The following is a 17,413-nucleotide window of genomic DNA, read 5'->3' on the forward strand; positions in this document are numbered from 1 at the left end:
TAAGTATACTATATAATTATATACATATGCATTGTGAGTCAGCTTCTAAATTTCTTTTTTTTTAATTTATTCAAATTACATCTCAATTGTTATTCCATCCCTTGTATCCACCCATTCCTCCCTCCATCCTGCTTTCATCCAATTCCCCTCCCCTATGTCAGTGACTGAGGGGGACCTTCTTCCTCGCTATATGATCATAAGCTATCAAGTCTCATCTTCATAGCCTGTCTATCCTTTCTCTGAGTGCTACCAGGCCTCCCCACCAAGGAGAAGTGGTCAAATATGGGGCACCAGCGTTCATGTCAGAGTCAGTTCCCACTCTCAAGTGTGGAGAATGTCCTGCCCATAAGCTAGATCTAAGTAGGGGTTCGCATGTTTACTGCATGTATTGTCTGTCCATGGTTGGTACAGTAGTTTGAACAGAACCCCTGAGCCCAGTTCTGCCCATCCTGATGTTCTTCCTGTAGGTTTCTAGGACATTCAGGATCCTTCTATTTCCCTATTCTCCCATACTTCTCTCACCTAGAGTCCCAATAGGATGTACTCACATCTATCTTAATCTGGTAAGTGAAGACATTCATGGGACATGCCTATTAGGCTAGTGTCCAATTATAAGTGAGTATATACCCTGTGAGTCTTTCTGCTTCTGGGTTTTTCTATACAAAAATCAGTTGGAATTTTTATTAATACTATGGTGACTCTATGGATTAATTCGTGAAAATACAGTTTATAAATACTTTTTCAATTATTGAAATGATTGATGGACTGATTTATGCATTATTTATGGAGGAGATAGCATACATGTTACGGTGCTCATGTGGATGTCAGATGGAAACCTTCAGAAGTCAGATCTCTCTTTCTACCATGTGGGTCTCAGGGACTGAACTCTTATCAACAGGCTTGGAAGCAGGTGCCCATACTCACTAAACCACCCTGCCATGTCTACATACTGATTTTTTAAAATGTTAAACAAACCTCACATTTCTGAGATAAGTGAAATGAATTCGGTCATGTCATGATATGGTTTTTTATATGTTGTTTGACCTATAAAAACTTTAGACGAAATTTTGCATCTGCATTTATGTGTGATAATGTGTGTGTGTGTGTGTGTGTGTGTGTGTGTGTGTGTGTGGGTCTGGAGTTCAAACCCAAGGCCCTGTGCATGATGCTAGGCGAGAATTCCACCACCAAAGCACATTGTCTCTCTCCCTGTCACTGTTTCTGTCTCTCTTTCTCCTCCTCTTTTTCAGTGCAAGTGTTGGCAGGCACTCTATCGCTGATCTGTATTTCTGCCTTTATGTTTGTTTTTCTTAAGATTACAGCCTGGGTTTTGTGTCAGTGTAGTTATGCACTTTAACTTCTAGAGACTTTGAATGTGTGTTACTAATATTTCTCCCTTCATTGTTCAGCAGAAGTCCCTAGTGATGAAATGTATTATTGTTGTCTTAAATAATAATAATGTTATTAAGATTTTTTTCTTGAGAGATCTCCAGCTTAAGCTTATATTTTTCATAAAACTGATGTACAACTTACAATTTTAATTGTTTTCCTCATTAGAATTAATATTCTATTTAGTCTTCTTGAGGTTAAAAAAAAATAGCGCCTATTTTTAAATAACCTAAAGCTTAATATAAAAAATAATATATCAGTCACTTGGAGTAGCCAGTAATACTTGTTAAATAACTGAGTTTTGAATTAAAATATGATGAGTTTCATGGAAGGAAATTAGAGGAGCATTACAAGCGACTAAGATGAGAGATGGAAAAAAATTGCAAAAGCAAAGGTAACAAGCACAGCAAGGCAAGAATCCAATTCGGGAACGGCAGATGCACATCTTGCTTATTGATGGAGTCATTAAGTTGAGCTAAGTCAGGACTCAGTCGAGGGTCTTCTGACAAACATATCTGTTTACATTTGCATTACATTACATTGAAGGTTTTATTGGGAGAGACATTCTACGAACTGCTCCCTGGTAGGAGGATCTCTCCAGCAGCAGACAAGACAAAATAAACGCAGGGGGAGGGGCATCGGCTTATCAGCTCTAGTGAGTTTGATGGTGACTCCCTCTGGGCCATGCAATAAGTGTAAGGAAGAAAGTGAAGTGACGAACAATAATTTTGAGCTTTGACTAAATGGCGAAATCATTGGCTAAGATACAGCTGTAACTGGAAAGACAGGTCTTTAGAAGACATAATCATAATCACAGGTGAATATAGGGCTTAGGATGATTTCTGAATCACAACCTTAGTGCTGAAAGCCAAAGTTCCTAAACTACGTGAGGACCATGAGCAGGATGGAACTCATGGATTGGGAAAAAAATCATCCATATGTGCTGGGAAGAAAACAGACATCAAGTAAGGTCGAAAATCATGAAGGAGCAGATCCATTAAAAACAGAAGGGTGGTTGCCTCTCAAAAAAGTTTCAGGAGGGAAAAAATGTTTGCTCATTCAGTAAAGTCCTGGCCATACAAGGTTGAAGGCCTGGATTAGGGACCCCAGCATCTGTGCAAAAGCAAACATGGTTGTGTCTACACCTCAGCAGTGGGAGAAAGGGGCAAGAAAAGTCCTAAAAACTTACTGGCCATCCAGCTTGCCTGAGTCAGATCTCTATTCTGATAGACTCTGTCTCAAAAATAAAAAATAAAATAAAATAGAGAATCAACGAAGAATGACTCCAGTGTGGACCTCATAAACGTGCACCTATGTACACATGCACACAGGTACACCTATCACACACAATATTAAAAATAATATTTATAGACACTGTGGCTGGCGCAGAAGTAAGGGACTGGGTTGATAAGTCTGGACCTAAAGGTCAAGGGTCAGTTATCCTCTTCATTTGATCAGTTGTGCTTTTCTGTAATGGCTGGTTGGAAAGAGGAGTTACTTTGATGAGGAGTGAGAACTACACTTATCTGTGTGTATGAGGATAAATATATAAAATGCCGTTTGGAATTGTGCTGATTTAGTAGAGTGGAGGTAGTAAGTTCTTTTCCAAAATCCATCACCTCACTGTGACACCAATTCTCGCCTAAAGCTCAGGGAGCATGCCAGAAAGATTGGAAGAGACAGAGGATCAGGAAATCTGCTTTGAGACAATGTCTACCAGAATTTATGGGAAAGCTTCTGCCATCATTCCTCCACACTATGGCTGCCTAATCAAAACTTGTACAGTACAACACCAACAAACATGCTAACACAGGAGGGACCGACCCCTAAGCAAAGAACTAGAGGCAACTAAAGAATGCCCTGATGTGAGAGAAGACGTAATCTTCCATGGGACTAAGCCCCCTGGGCTACCCAATACCAATGGGGCCAGCTCTGAAGTCATATAAATACAGCTAACACCAAGCAGTCTGAGCATGTTGTACTTGCATATTTATGTATATATATATATACATATATATATTTATGTATATATACATACATATATTTATATATATAATGTGTGTATGTGGTGTGTGTGTGTGTGTATGTGTGTGTGTGCGCGCGCCAGTAACAGTGAAAGAAAAAGACTATGTGAATTTGAGAGAGAGCAAGGGGAAGAAGCATGGTAGGTCCTGGAAAAAAGAATGGAAAGAGAGAAATGTTATAAATTTATTTTAATTTCAAAAAAGAAAATGTATTTGTTAAGTAACCCATCATTTACTATAACAGTAAAACATACACTGCATTTTTTTTTTTTTTTTTGCCAAATCATGAGAACCTTTAATTTTCCTGTAAGTATTTTATTTTCTTGCATGTGACAATTTTATTTTGGGACACATAAATAAGAATAAAAATCTTTTTTTTTTAAACCTAGAACATTTTTCTTTTATTATTAATTTATTCTTGTTACATCTCAATGGTTATCCCATCCCTTGTGTCCTCCCATTCTTCCCTCCCTCCCCTTTTCCCCTTAGGGAGTAAACTTTAAACCCCTACCCAGATCTAGCCAATGGTCAGAACAGTCTCCACACTTGAGTGGAGAGTGGGATATGACTTTCTCACATACTCTGGTGCCTCACATTTGACCATGTCCCCTGGAGGGGGAGACCTGGTGGCACTCAGAGGAAGGACAGCAGGTTGCCAAGAAGAGACTTGATACCCTATGAGCGTATACAGGGGGAAATAATCCCCCTCAGGAACAGTCATACACTGCATTTTTAAAAAATGGGCAGGACCTAGGAAAAATACTTGCCCTGCATCTTCGCTTTAACATTTGTAGGTAGCCTGACTGAACATCTTTAGAGTGAGGATAATTTTCTAACCTAGTTCGTGAGGCTGCTGCAAAGAATTGGTAAGAAATTATTTGTTAAGCTACTTCTCACTCTGTGTGATGAACACTAGATAATATATGGGGTTCGCTATCAGCAAAATAGTAGCAGATACTTCATGAAGGTTGAAAACAGTTGGAAATGAGTAAATAAAAAAATCTCTGAAAGGCAAGGCAATGGTTGTCTGTAGAAACTTCTTTTTACTAAGATATGAAGTTGGGAAGCCTTTTTAGCAAGAGTGAACTTTATCTTCCTCACCTGTGGCATGCTTAGATGGTGTGTATTTGTGTGTGTGTGTGTGTGTGTGTGTGTGTGTGTGTGTGTGTGTGTGTGTGTGTGTGTTAGCCGTAAGGGTAGGTGTCTTATTACTAATAGTTTACCCTTAATATATCTAATATCATTAATAAAAAAAAAGTTCTAAAGAAAATGTGAGAAAAACTATTTCCTTCAAACAATTTATAAAGAAGATAGGGCATCCATGATTAGAAATACATAGTATGAAAATATTATTGTCAATAAAAATGAACTTAAAATTTATGAACAAACACTAGAAGAAATAAATTACAGCAAATACATGTTAGTTTTATTTCATACTTTTATAAAACAGTGTTTTAGTCATAAGGCAGTACGTCTGTTGTGTTTGAAGCAATTATTTTAGATTTAGACTTAGATTTACAATTAAGTTTTTTAGCTAGCCATCAAAGCAGTAAAGCTCTAACAACTGACTTTTGCTATTCAGATAAAATTTGTATAATTAAAGATCAAGTCGGTTTTGTTTCCTAGCATTCTGATTTGTTCGCTAGTCATAGCCATTAAACATTGAGAGTGTCCGGAAGTTAACGAAGAAAATTATAAAACATCAAATACTTCTCAATTTTAAGTATAGTTTTGCAAAAAGTATTTGCAACATAACCGAAATGCCAGGAATGCCATTTTGGTCAGGATAGAGTCCCCAGAACAATCAGGTATAGCATACAGCATGTAGTTTACTCACATGTGCATGGATACAGGCCTGTTTTCTAGTGGCCACCTGTCCATCATCCTTATCCAGTAGTGAGCTTCAAGCTTTCCCGCTTACACTGTGATTCTTCAAAGGTGACATGAGTCACAACCTTTGAGTTCTCTTTCTGTGAGTGGGTCAAAGCTTATTTATTTCAGCAAGACTATATGATTGACCTTCAAGTCACCAAAAGAATATTTTCAGGACCAAAATCCCCAGTTTTATTCTCCTAGGGAGAATATATAAACCAAAGCTCTTCTTTCTTTCTTCATTGTTAACCCATCACAGAGAACAAAGGTAGCAGAAACTTCCTTTGATTACTCATGTGGGTCTACTGTGCTCACCAACTATTGTACAATAAACTGTTTACATAGCAGCCCTTTTTACAGATTCTAAATCTTCCCAAGCTGCCAGTGTCTGAAGCTGTGTCTGCCAGCTGTCAGACAGAGAGGTGCTTGTGTTCTAGTTGATGGAGGTAATTAACGGCCTAAACTGTCTCGAGGTGACAGCAGGCAACAGTTCTGGCCTTGGGGTCACAGCTGGACTCCTACAACTTGCTCCTGATCTACCAGTAAAACTAATAATAATAATGGGTGATCTTGCTATTAAATTATAAAATCAAGGATTAAAACACAATTCTGTTTGGTACCACATATCCACTGTTAACAAAGTATTGAAAGCATGTTGTTTCAATTCTGTCATTCTATAAAAGTACCCTGGCCTTGGAAAAATTAGCATGACTGTTTTTTCAAAAGTTTGTTTGTAAATCTTGATATAAGTAAGGCTTAAGCAGTATCACTCATTTTGATTAATTAATACAGCTGATGTAGGTATAAGTAATATATCCTGTTTTTTTTTTCAGACATGAAATCAAAAACTGACATTAACAGATAATATTTAGATAATAAATATTAAATTATTTTTATATTTAATTTATCTTGGCTGCTTAAATAGTGATTAAATTTTCACACACAGTGTTGTAATATCCTCTAATGAGACGAGGGTAAGAGACTGGCTGGTTGGGCAGGTAAAAAAAACATACAGGACTCCTTAGACACGAAGCATACCCATTATAGTTATTTTAAGGTAAAATCATTCTTTTTATAGTCTTTTCAAATTTTTTTCTAGGGAAAAATGCAGGGGATTGCTTGTTGAAATTGGATTCCAGCTTTCCAAATCGTATTATGTCTTTAGAGCAAAGATCACACCTGACATTCCCAGAGAAATAATTCAAAGGATATACAATAATTCAAAGGAAAGGGAGCTCCTTGCTGACTGCTTAAATCACTGGTTTAGAAAAGAAAAGGTTTTCCTTAGCAACCAAGCAGCCCAGTTCTCTTTTGTGAAAAATGTGAGCTTCAAGAAGCAAATATCAAATATCCTATTATTTTATCTGAAAGCACTTTGGGTAGGAATGGCATTCTAGTCTCTTATTTTACTAATTTATAAAAACTGACAGATTAGGGATTAATAAATCTGCCCATCATATAAATAAGATTTTATACCTCATATTGCCTTTTTTAAAACTTTGGTTATACATTTATTATGTAATAAAAAACTTTGTATATACATATATACATATGTATATGTGTACATGTGTGTATGTACATACACATTGAAACCTACCAGTCTTTCCCCTTATTACTTCTAGATTTTGAATTATCATTTTGACTTCCATTTGCTTTCTCAGAATATGACAGTTATCTGTTCTTTCTTCTAGTGCTAATCTGGTCCCATGTTCTCCTAGTTAACAATAGCTATCAATTAATGCAGCCAGAGTTACCTAAGGGAGTCTTTACTGGGAGAGTGCTTTGTTCTTACTGGCCTGTGGGCATTTCGGTGGGGCATCATCATGATGGCTTTTTAGTGTAGGAAGTTGTAGACCACTACTACAAGGGGTCCCTAGGCTATATAAAAACATGAACTGATCAGAAAAGACTAGGGAGCTGAATGTGAGGTGTCTTCAGCAATAGTCTTACCATTTAGTTATGGTGGGCAACTAGGATCAGTAGCAATAATATGCACTGTTTTCTGTGCCTCTGGTGCCCCCCTGATCAAGTCATCACAAGGAGATAACCTGCTCTGTGTGTTTCACCTGTGGTAGGTCTGGAAGCCAGGAAACAAAAGCAGGCCATTTGCGGAGGGAATTAGAGAGGGAGAGAGTAGAATAAGCACGAAATAGTGAACAGAATTAGACAAGAGGGATACTGGGGCACAAGGAGTTAAGGATGGGGATGGGGAAATCTGGGGCCAGAAAAAGAGGTAACCAAAACGAAGTGTGCATAATGGAGCTGCTTCAGGACCTATGATACTGAAACCCATGTGAAACTATAATTGGGGGGTGGGGGGAAATGCTACACCAAACATGACAGGAAAGAGCATGGGAAGAATGCTTGAAGCCAAAGGTTTAGGCTGGGGTAGGAGCAAGGCATGGGGAAAGGAACAGGAGATGGTCGATAAGCCAAAGCTAAGCTTGTGTGAAGAAGCATTGTGTAAGATAGTAAATATGTAAATTTTTAATTGCGCCTAGCGGTGTGCGTCTTTACTCCCATGACTTGGGAATCAAAGGCAGAGCCAGTCAGAGCAACAGGTTGAGACCCTTCTCAACAACACTTTTTTTGTTTTGATTTTGGTTGTGTGCGTGTGTGTGTGCGTGTGCGTGTGCGTGTGCGTGTGTGTGTGTGTGTGTGTGTGTGTTCTTAAGAAGCTGAAAATTATTCTTTCAAGATCCGCAAAGAGAGCTGAACAGATAGCTCAGCCGCTAAAGGCTAGGCGCACAACCCAAAATCCAAGATCTACAAAGAATTGCGTTCTAGTTTTTATGGAAATTGCATCAGATCTGTGTATTGCATTTGATAGCATGCCCATTTTTGTTAATTTAGTCATATGGTAGTAGTAGGTTTTCCTCTAGGGTCTATGACTTCTCTAGCCACATTTCTAAGTGGCACATGTTTTAACTGTAGCAATAACTTGGCAGAAAATCATATAGCTCTAAGTATTCAAGTAGTAATTATCCAGGACAAAACCTTCATTTGATTGAAAACTGATAGATTCCATCACAAGGAACCCATTTCTTTTGTTAGAAGTTCTGCATGCAATTGTTCCATTAGTCTCCAGAACATATGTTTATCCTGACTTTGACATTTATATTGTTTAATTTAAATTAATATGCTTCAACTTTATTCATGCACCCATTGTAATTGCCACTTTTGTGCTTTTGTTTAGAATATATTTTAGTTGTAAGTATAAGAAATGTGTCCCAGTTATTTTCTTTGTAATAGAAATTGAGAGCATTTATTATAATTATTAGGTATAATGTGAATATTTAGTGATTTATTACTGTTCCCATTATGATGTTTAAAGTTTATAATCCCAAATAAAATTGTAATGGTACAAATAGCTTCAAAAACTTAGCCATCTACTTTCCAATTTTGATTTGTGGATTTTACTTGACCTAAGCATAACTGATTAATTATTAATATTTGGTGTGTTGGAGGAAAAAAAAACAGAAAATGACTATTTTTTTAGTCTTACTATAATCTTTTCCATATGTTATAGTTTTACTTATCTAACCAGTCTAACTCAAGGCATTCTAATTAACATTATTGTAGAGATGAAAACTTTGAAAGGTAAAGACTTAAGTTCTTTTCCCAGAGTCTTAAAGCATTATATATTAGAAGTTGACTTAGGTCTACATATAACCACAATGCTCATAAAAACTGCTTGTAAAGGATGCCACAAGCTTGCCTTTCCCCCTCATCTGCTGTTATCTTTCTCTATCCGTTTGTTGCACTTGGCAAAACTGGTTACTGTTTCTTCTTGAAATCTTTTATTTTCTTGCATTTGTAGCAGGAATGCTAGGACTCCTCTCAGCCTCCTTTACTTCCAGTCCTCTTTCATGGATCTCTCAATGTTCAAGTGAGTTCAGATTAGTGTTAAGGCCTCTCTGTAGTTTTTAATCTTTCTATATAGAATCCCATGTGAGTGCCATCTCTACCCCCTCAGTGACTTTGGCCATAGCCTCTACTTGGACGTGTGATAGACATCTCAAGCTAATTACAGATAGTAACAAAACTTAGACTTACCATTCTCTCCTAGTAGTGACTACTTCACGGATGTGACTACTGACTGTGCAGATGTTCAAATCCAGAGCCTAGAATCATCTGGATTGTGTTTCTCATCCACAGAGGAAGTCCTGGCTCAATCTGCTTGTGCTTTGTCTTCATCTTTCCATCTCCACTGCTACAACCAGAGTCTAAAACAAGATGGCTGCCAAGGATAAGCACATGTACAGCTGCTACTCTGGAGCTTTGAGAGCCTCTCCTCAGGATCCAGACTAATTCTGCATATTAAATGATATTGCATTATAATGCTGATTACATTTGATTGCCTTCAAGGCCATCCAAAATAAAATCCAAATCAATAATGCTTTTTAATGCTTCCTTTTCTGATGTTATTAAAAAGATTTCCACTACAGCTTCTGATAAATACAGTGATCGTTCTACCACGCCATTTTATGGTACTTAGTCTACCATAGCCTTCACTATCTTAGAGCTTCCTCTGGTTCTCTTTTCTCTCCTTGTAATAGTTATCTCATTGATCTTTCTTGTTGTTTCTTCTTGCATGTGAAGTCTTAACTCAAGATAACTCCTTGGAGAATTTTTCTTTAACCACTGCTTGTTTTAGTTTCCCATCTCAGTACCTTTCTTTTAAGTTACTTGTTAATTATCAGTGCTAATTCTCCCTTCTCCCATCTTCATATTTCAGCAACTGGTAAAGATATTTACTATATTCATTGCTTATTATGAAACATTGTCAGTATGGGTCATGGAACTTACCTCCTTTTCTGTCTTGATAACATATGAATGTAGTCTCTTTTTTGTTTGCAATTGCTTTCTCCTCTCTCTCTCTCTGCATGTGTGTGTGTGTGTGTGTGTGTGTGTGTGTGTGTGTGTCTAGGGCATAGGTTGATGCCAGGTATCTTGTTTTCTTCACACCTTTGGATATAGGGTATCTACTAAACCTGACACTCATCTATTAGCTGGACAGGCTAGGATCCAAGAATACACTTGTGTCTGATTCCTCTCTACTGGGGTTACATATTTATGTAGCCACACTTGGCTTTTTAATGTGAGTGCTAGAAGTCTGAACTCAAAGCATAATATTTGCAAAAAGGCCACATTACCAACTGAGCTGTATCCCCAACACTGTTTTCTCAACATTTATAAAACGGGACTAAAGTGACTGATTGGAACTCAGCAAGGCTGTAGAATACATCAAAGAAGCAGTGAGCCCATGTCTTTCACAGGACAGGTTACTGTGTGCCTTTGAGTACGTCACAGCTTTTCCTCCATAAAACCTGAAAAGACTATTTTAAAAATAATAAGCAGTTTTATAAGTGATAACAATATTCACCTAACCACAGAAAGTCTAGAGTTTTCTTTACTATTAGACATTTAAAAAATAAAAATTTATATATGTCTTGTAAAATTGAGCTTAATTAACCCTATCCCATTTTCATATTATCTTAGGTCCTCACCTACTTATCCTCTGGAGTCCAAGGAGATTTATTTAAATTTATTTATACATCTTCATCTTCCTCAATAGCTGTAAGACTCCTCAGAGCTGGGATTCACCCCATTTAATCATCTTTGAGTCCTTAGCAGGTCAGTACAAGAATAAATAAGTGCTACTGACTCTGCCCCTTTAAAGTTCCTATCTTCAAACGTATTCTCCAATGTGATGTAATTGGAGATGGAACCTTTGAGAGTGTATTACAACACTAGCATGGAGTCTTCATAAAAGGGGTTAATACCTTTGTAAAGAGGCTCTAGAAATCCCCACTGCCCTTTCTTAACCACTGAGCCATCTTCCCAGCTCCCCATTGCCCCTTCACTCTGTGACATTGTAGAGGCAAGGTAGTTGATGTGATGAGTTTAAATGGTCAATTTGGCACAGTCTAGAATCACATGGGAAAGGAATCTCCACGAAGGATTGTCAAGATTAGATTGGACTGTTGGCATGTCTGTGAGGGATTACATTGATTACATTAATTGAGGTGGGAAGTCCTGCCTCCTGTGGGTGGCACCATCCCCAAGGAAGGGAGTATTCTGAACTGCATAAGTTGGAGAAACAAATTTAACATTAGCATACATTCATTAATGTATTAATACATTACCTTCTGCTGTTGATTTGTATAAAATATTGGCTGTAATGAGACTATCTGCCATGTACTACCATGTATGCTTGGCTAATAAATAATTTTATTTTAATATTAATTTAATAAAGTTCAAACATATAGATTTATCTATAAAATGACATATTTAGGTATGTCAAATGAATTATCAAAGCTATCTGGTTAACCGAGACATGACTGTGTAACCAAATCTTCTGGTAATTAATTATATCTTCTAATTCCTCTATTCCTTTGCCCTTGGCTACATTCTGAGCTCTTGGAGCCATGTAACATTTTATCTTCTTATAGATATATGAAGCTTTGAGAATTTTAAAGAATAAGGTTAAAAAAAAACCATCCTGTTATACCCAATTTCTTTGTTTATAGAGGATCCTATAAAGTGACCTTTTTCCATACTGTCTGTACAAGTTTTAGTTGAAACTACCTTGAGTTTGAGTTATGATCATCTCTTCAGAAATATTGCCCATATTGAGGAGCCTTGCTTCATTTTATGATTTTTATAAAGTCTTTTAATTAAAATTAGTCCATACTCTTCTTTCTCAAAAAAAAAAAAAAAAAAAATCCTGTATGTAACTAGCCCAAACTTCTATTTGTGTTTGCATGGTGAAAAGTAAAAGTTCTTCATTATCTACAGTTTCCAAGGTGGGGGGGGGGGTGGATGTCCTCCAATAATATTTCAACAGAACTTTGAAAGTAATACCCCATTATAAATCAGTAGGACATTCCTTATATCTGTCTGAATGTTTCACCATAACAATAATGATTCTTCTGGCTCATTTATAATCATAGATCTTTCCAGAATAAGAAAAATGATCCTAGAGGGAGAAGTATTAATGAATAAATCAACCTTTGTGTTTGTGTAAGAAACGAGCACCAAGTCACTCACTCTTTCTTTCTTTTCTCATTATTTCAAATACAGTGTAAATGAGGAAATAGTGCCAAGGATCTATTTTAATAGTTTATTCCCTAATTGCTGCTAGGGAAGCATCCTGTATGTTTAAATAAACATTGTTGACTCTGACCTCTTGCTGGGCCAAGACTGATAAGCCAATTGTTTGACCTATATGAAGTACATACCGTATACACAGAACTGAGTGCAACAGGAAAACAGGACACAATAAATCAGAAATTAGAGCACTGATTGTTGTAGCTAATTACATCAGGCTTCTGCTTAATTTCTCACTCTGTCATTCTAACCTGATTTTCCTGCCAACAGACTTTGCAAATTGCTGGTGTCACGTACATTCGGCAAATAATAATCCTTAGTTACTGTGACTGACAAATGAATGAGCAGGAGGAGATAGTTGATTATGCAAGGATGAAGCGAGACACTCACCAGATACCTGCCTGGATGCTTTTGTAATTCGGTTACCTAGATGGGCTGCCTGATGCTGTTCTCCAAGAGCAGAGATTTTGGCATCAGGACGATATAATTAGATCTGTGGTTTGGCTTCTTAATAGTGAGCATGAAGAAGGGATGGCACTGGACGAGGAAGAAAGCGGACACCATGTGCTTGGACAAACAAAGAGATAAAATAGTAACGTGGCTCTTTAAGTCAAAGCTGAGCATGTGTTTAGTATGAGGGAGCTTAGCACATTACTGATTCCTAATCTTGGGTACACATGGTGAGCCAACTCAGTATCTTTAGCCCATTTTTATTTGATTATCAAAATTGAAAGCTATGTCTATTAAGAAATTATGATAAGAATGAGATGTTCTTATTAAAAAAATAATTGTTCCCAGATTATTCTTTTTCATGTAGATAATACATATCAGTTCATTTTGCTATGATTCTAGTCTTGAAATTTTTTAAAAATATATTTTATTAATTTATTCATATTACATCTCAATTGTTACCCAATCCTTTGTACCCTCCCATTCCTCCCTCCCTCCCTCCCATTTCCCCCTTACTCATCTCCCCTATGACTGTTGCTGAGGGGGATTTCCTCCCCCTGTATATGCTCATAGGGTATCAAGTCTCTTCTTGGGAGCCTGCTATCCTTCCTCTAGTCTTGAAATTTTTAGGTGGACTCTGGTCAAATTTCCTTTCTTTTATTATTTTATAAAACTCACATATTCCCATGCTTTAATTTTACTATATTTTGAAGAAAGAATAAGAAAATTTTAATTTTGAAGATGAATTCACATGTGTTATTTAATACATTTTCTTATTCTGAGAATATTTTATTTTTTATTTTAAAATGTTTTCATTAAAAAACTCACATAGAAAACCAGCATTCAGTCACAACATGGGACTGATCATTCATATTCTGTTGTAGAATATATGTAGTACAGAACCTTCAATATTAAACGTAATATCTCAACTGCAGTCTAAATCCTGAGTGTTATCTTAGGCCCATAAATATAAGATACTTAACACATTTAAGGCTACCAAGTATACTTTCTATTTATTTGTATTGTTTCACAAATGTTATATACATAGATGAAGAGGTTACAATGAAATCTACATCTTGGTACCATCTATATTTGCTAATAAAAATAGTCAGATTATCCGATGAAAGAGTACGTCAAGATTTAGCTACTGCCGGTTCACCCAGACTATTCATTGTTTCTTTGGTGGTTAATAAAAATTCAATCAGCCCAATCAACAGAAGGTAACATCTTGGCAATTCATAAGAATAAGAACTGCTTCTTGTTACAAAATTAAATTTACTTCATCTTCTCATTTGCCATGTTCTCTGGTGTTTATCACTTCCTTGCCTTGGTGTTTTTATTCAGGGAAGGAGAAAACCGTGTACTGAGACCACCACAGGACCATTTCTACATTACAAATGATGTGTCTTCAGTTTTGGAAACCACAGTTCTACTTGGGAAAGCCAAAGGTAAGATTTAAGTATTTATTTACATGTGTGGGTACTACCTGCTGTTCCAGTGATGAAAGCTGGAATACAAGCTAATTAAGAGTCCACAAACTGGTCCTGCACTGGTGTTGGCAGATACTTCAGAGGCAGTAGAAGATGCCATTTCTCTGTTTTTAAATAAATGCCTAGGTATAAACTGTTTAAGTATCTTCCATTGCTATGCTGGCTTTTCAAAAGTTCTTAATATATTGTTTGTTTTACCCATGTTTTCAGGTGAGTTTTAGAAATAAACAGTCAGTATCTATTGTCTGTGATCCTTGTGCTATCGGTTGTCCCTTGCAGAGGGGAAAATGCTAAAGTAGAAGTGTGTCAACTACCTTATTTCCAAGCACTAAGAGCAGAGGGAAAGAGAGAAGATGGTGTGAGGATGGGAGGAGCTGTGATCAGGCTGTAAATGGATTAAATAAATAAGCTAAAGGAAGAAGAAGAAATAGATCCATAAAGCAAGCAATGCAAACAGCACAGCCTTCTAGATCACCCGCTGTGTGCTGTTGAGAGTAACAGGTTTGAAACTGAAAGAGACCAGAATTTTCAGAGAAAATTAAATGGAGATAATTGAAAAATGAATTTACAAGAAGGATTCCTGTTTGAATATCTGGAGAGCAAAACAAAAATGTTTAAGTAAAGAAAATTGATCGACAGAAGCAAGAAAACTATGCAAAACTGAAGAGACAGAAGAGTAAGAGGCTGCAGGGGGGAAATGTGCACGGAGAGAGCAGGGAAGCACACACTGCAGGGGACCTGTCCTGTTGTGGAAAGGGAAACACCCAGCCGCGCCTGTGCTGGAGATTAATGTGAGGGGGAGAAGACCAGAGAGGAGAGGCAGAGGAGACTAGCACTTCAAGTTAGGAGAGCATGAAGCAATATGAATTTAACGTGACTAGAATCTGAACTCGGGGGTGACAGCAAGAGCTGAAAGGAAACCAGAAATTGAAACGCCACCACGGAGATTGGCAGTCTTGATGAGATGCCCTAGGGAGGGTAAGGGAGACTGGTGGGGAGGATTTGCTAGAAGGACAGATTTGGTAGTGGAAAGAATTCCATGTCTTAGCTGTATCGAGAATGGAAATCTTGGCTGAGTCTGATGAGGAGGGCCTGTCATCCCAGCGACTCAAGACACTGAGACAGGAGGATAGCAGGGTCAAGGCCAGCCTGGATAGTTTATCAAGGCTGTCACCAAAAAAAAAAAAAAAAAAAAAAAACAAAACAAAACAAAACAAAACAAAAAAAACCATAAAGTTTAAAAATATAAGTGGACCTATAGCTCAATGGTAGGGTCCTCATCTAGCATGTGGACAGCGCTGAGGTTCACTCCCTAGCCCTGCTACCAAGAAAAAAAATGGAAGTCTTGAAAAAAAAAAAAGCACTTCCACGGGAGGATAAGAAGTTATCAGTTTCTGGAGAAAACGCAAAGAGCAGAATTCTTTGTTGTCTCAGTTACTGTAAGTCTTCCAGATGCCTCTTCCTTGTCAGCTGCAGCTCACAGGTTGGCACAGCTTGTACAATCACGTCATCAAGGAGACTTATCTATAGGGAGTGAATGAGACAACTGTGTGAAATGTGCCCAGATTACAACGGTATTGAGTATAGATGACAGGAAATAAGACAGAATCAGAAGCCATCATTTCAGTTACAAAGGCAGCAAGAAGAGGGAGGGGCGATGTAGAGGGCACACACAATCAGAAAAGGTCTCAATTAAAAAAAAAAAAAAAGAGTACACAAATGCAACTTGTTCAGTCTGTAATTGTTAACTTGCATGTATGGCTTCAGGGCTGGTGGTTGGTACCGGGTCACCAGTTGGTGAGCTCTTCCCTAGAGATGCCGGCTCTCCCACTCTCAGCATTCCTTAGTTGCCTGTGGTTCTTCGTACTCTCATGAGCTTTCTCCCTTCCGACTTAGCCTGTCTATTGGTATCTTCCTCATTCAGGTCATATTGAGGCATCCATGTTGGTGAGACTTTCATGGGTACAGTTTCTGAATTTCTAATTATAATAATAGAAAAATGTTTTATTTGCTCATCATTTTTTAGTTGAATGTTTCTCATACAATATAATTTATTATATGCTTTCTCCTATCCTAAATCCTCACAGATCCTCCTCACCTCCCTACCCATCAGATGTTATGATCTTTCTCTCTTTAAAAAAAAATGCAAACCACTGGGAGGAGAGAAGAGGACGTGAGAGGGAGGGACTGGGAGAGGAGGCAGGAGGAGCACTTCTTACCAGGATGTAAATTTAATTAATTAACTAGTTAAAATATTTAAAATAAAAAAAAACATTTAAAATAAAATGTGCACCAGCTTTCAAAACAAAAATACAAACCACAAAAAACAAAACCCATTTTTAAAAAATGGCAAAGCAAAGCAAAAAGCCACCCCTGCCCTCACAAAGACAAAACATGGAGTTCACTGAGTTGGCCAACTACTCCTGGACGTAGGCCCAGAGTGTGGTTGATACACCCAGTGACGTGCCCTTGGAGAAACCTTAATAGAATTCTGCCCTCACAAGGAGAGGAAGGTTTCCCAATCCCCCTTTCTCCCCATCAGTTCTGCTAAGTTATGCTCTTGTCCTTTCATGTCCCCAGTGGGAGCAGACACCTTCTGCCAGTTGCTCACTGCCCAAATGACCTGGTTTTCACTCTGTGCAGGTTTCAGTTTTGGCTTCTGACTTCATTCTCATTGCCCTTGAATAAAGGGCAAGAAAGACACTGGGAGAGACGAGTTTAGAATTCTATTTCCTCCCATTTCTCTCACACCCAGAGCACTACAGAGGAGGTCCTAAAGGCAGGTGCTTTTCTCTTTCTGCTTTTATTGATGTTGGCTCATTACCAGATGGAACTAAAATCAGTGTGAGTACACTGGCACTTTTTGCACACATTATCATCTACTTGTAGCAAGTGAAAGGCATGACTGTCAATCTCAGGTCTCTCTCAGTCCCTGTGAGGTCAGAAGGATCTTCTGGTCTTATCCTACGTAGTTTATGCCGCCCACATACTGCTTGCTTGTGGTTGTACTAAGATTCTGAAGTCTCACATCTCTCCCTAAAGAAAACCAGACACTCATTGAAATAGGAATGTGAC

The sequence above is a fragment of the Acomys russatus genome, chromosome 27 (genome assembly GCF_903995435.1).
Source record: "Acomys russatus chromosome 27, mAcoRus1.1, whole genome shotgun sequence".
Taxonomy (NCBI): domain Eukaryota; kingdom Metazoa; phylum Chordata; class Mammalia; order Rodentia; family Muridae; genus Acomys; species Acomys russatus.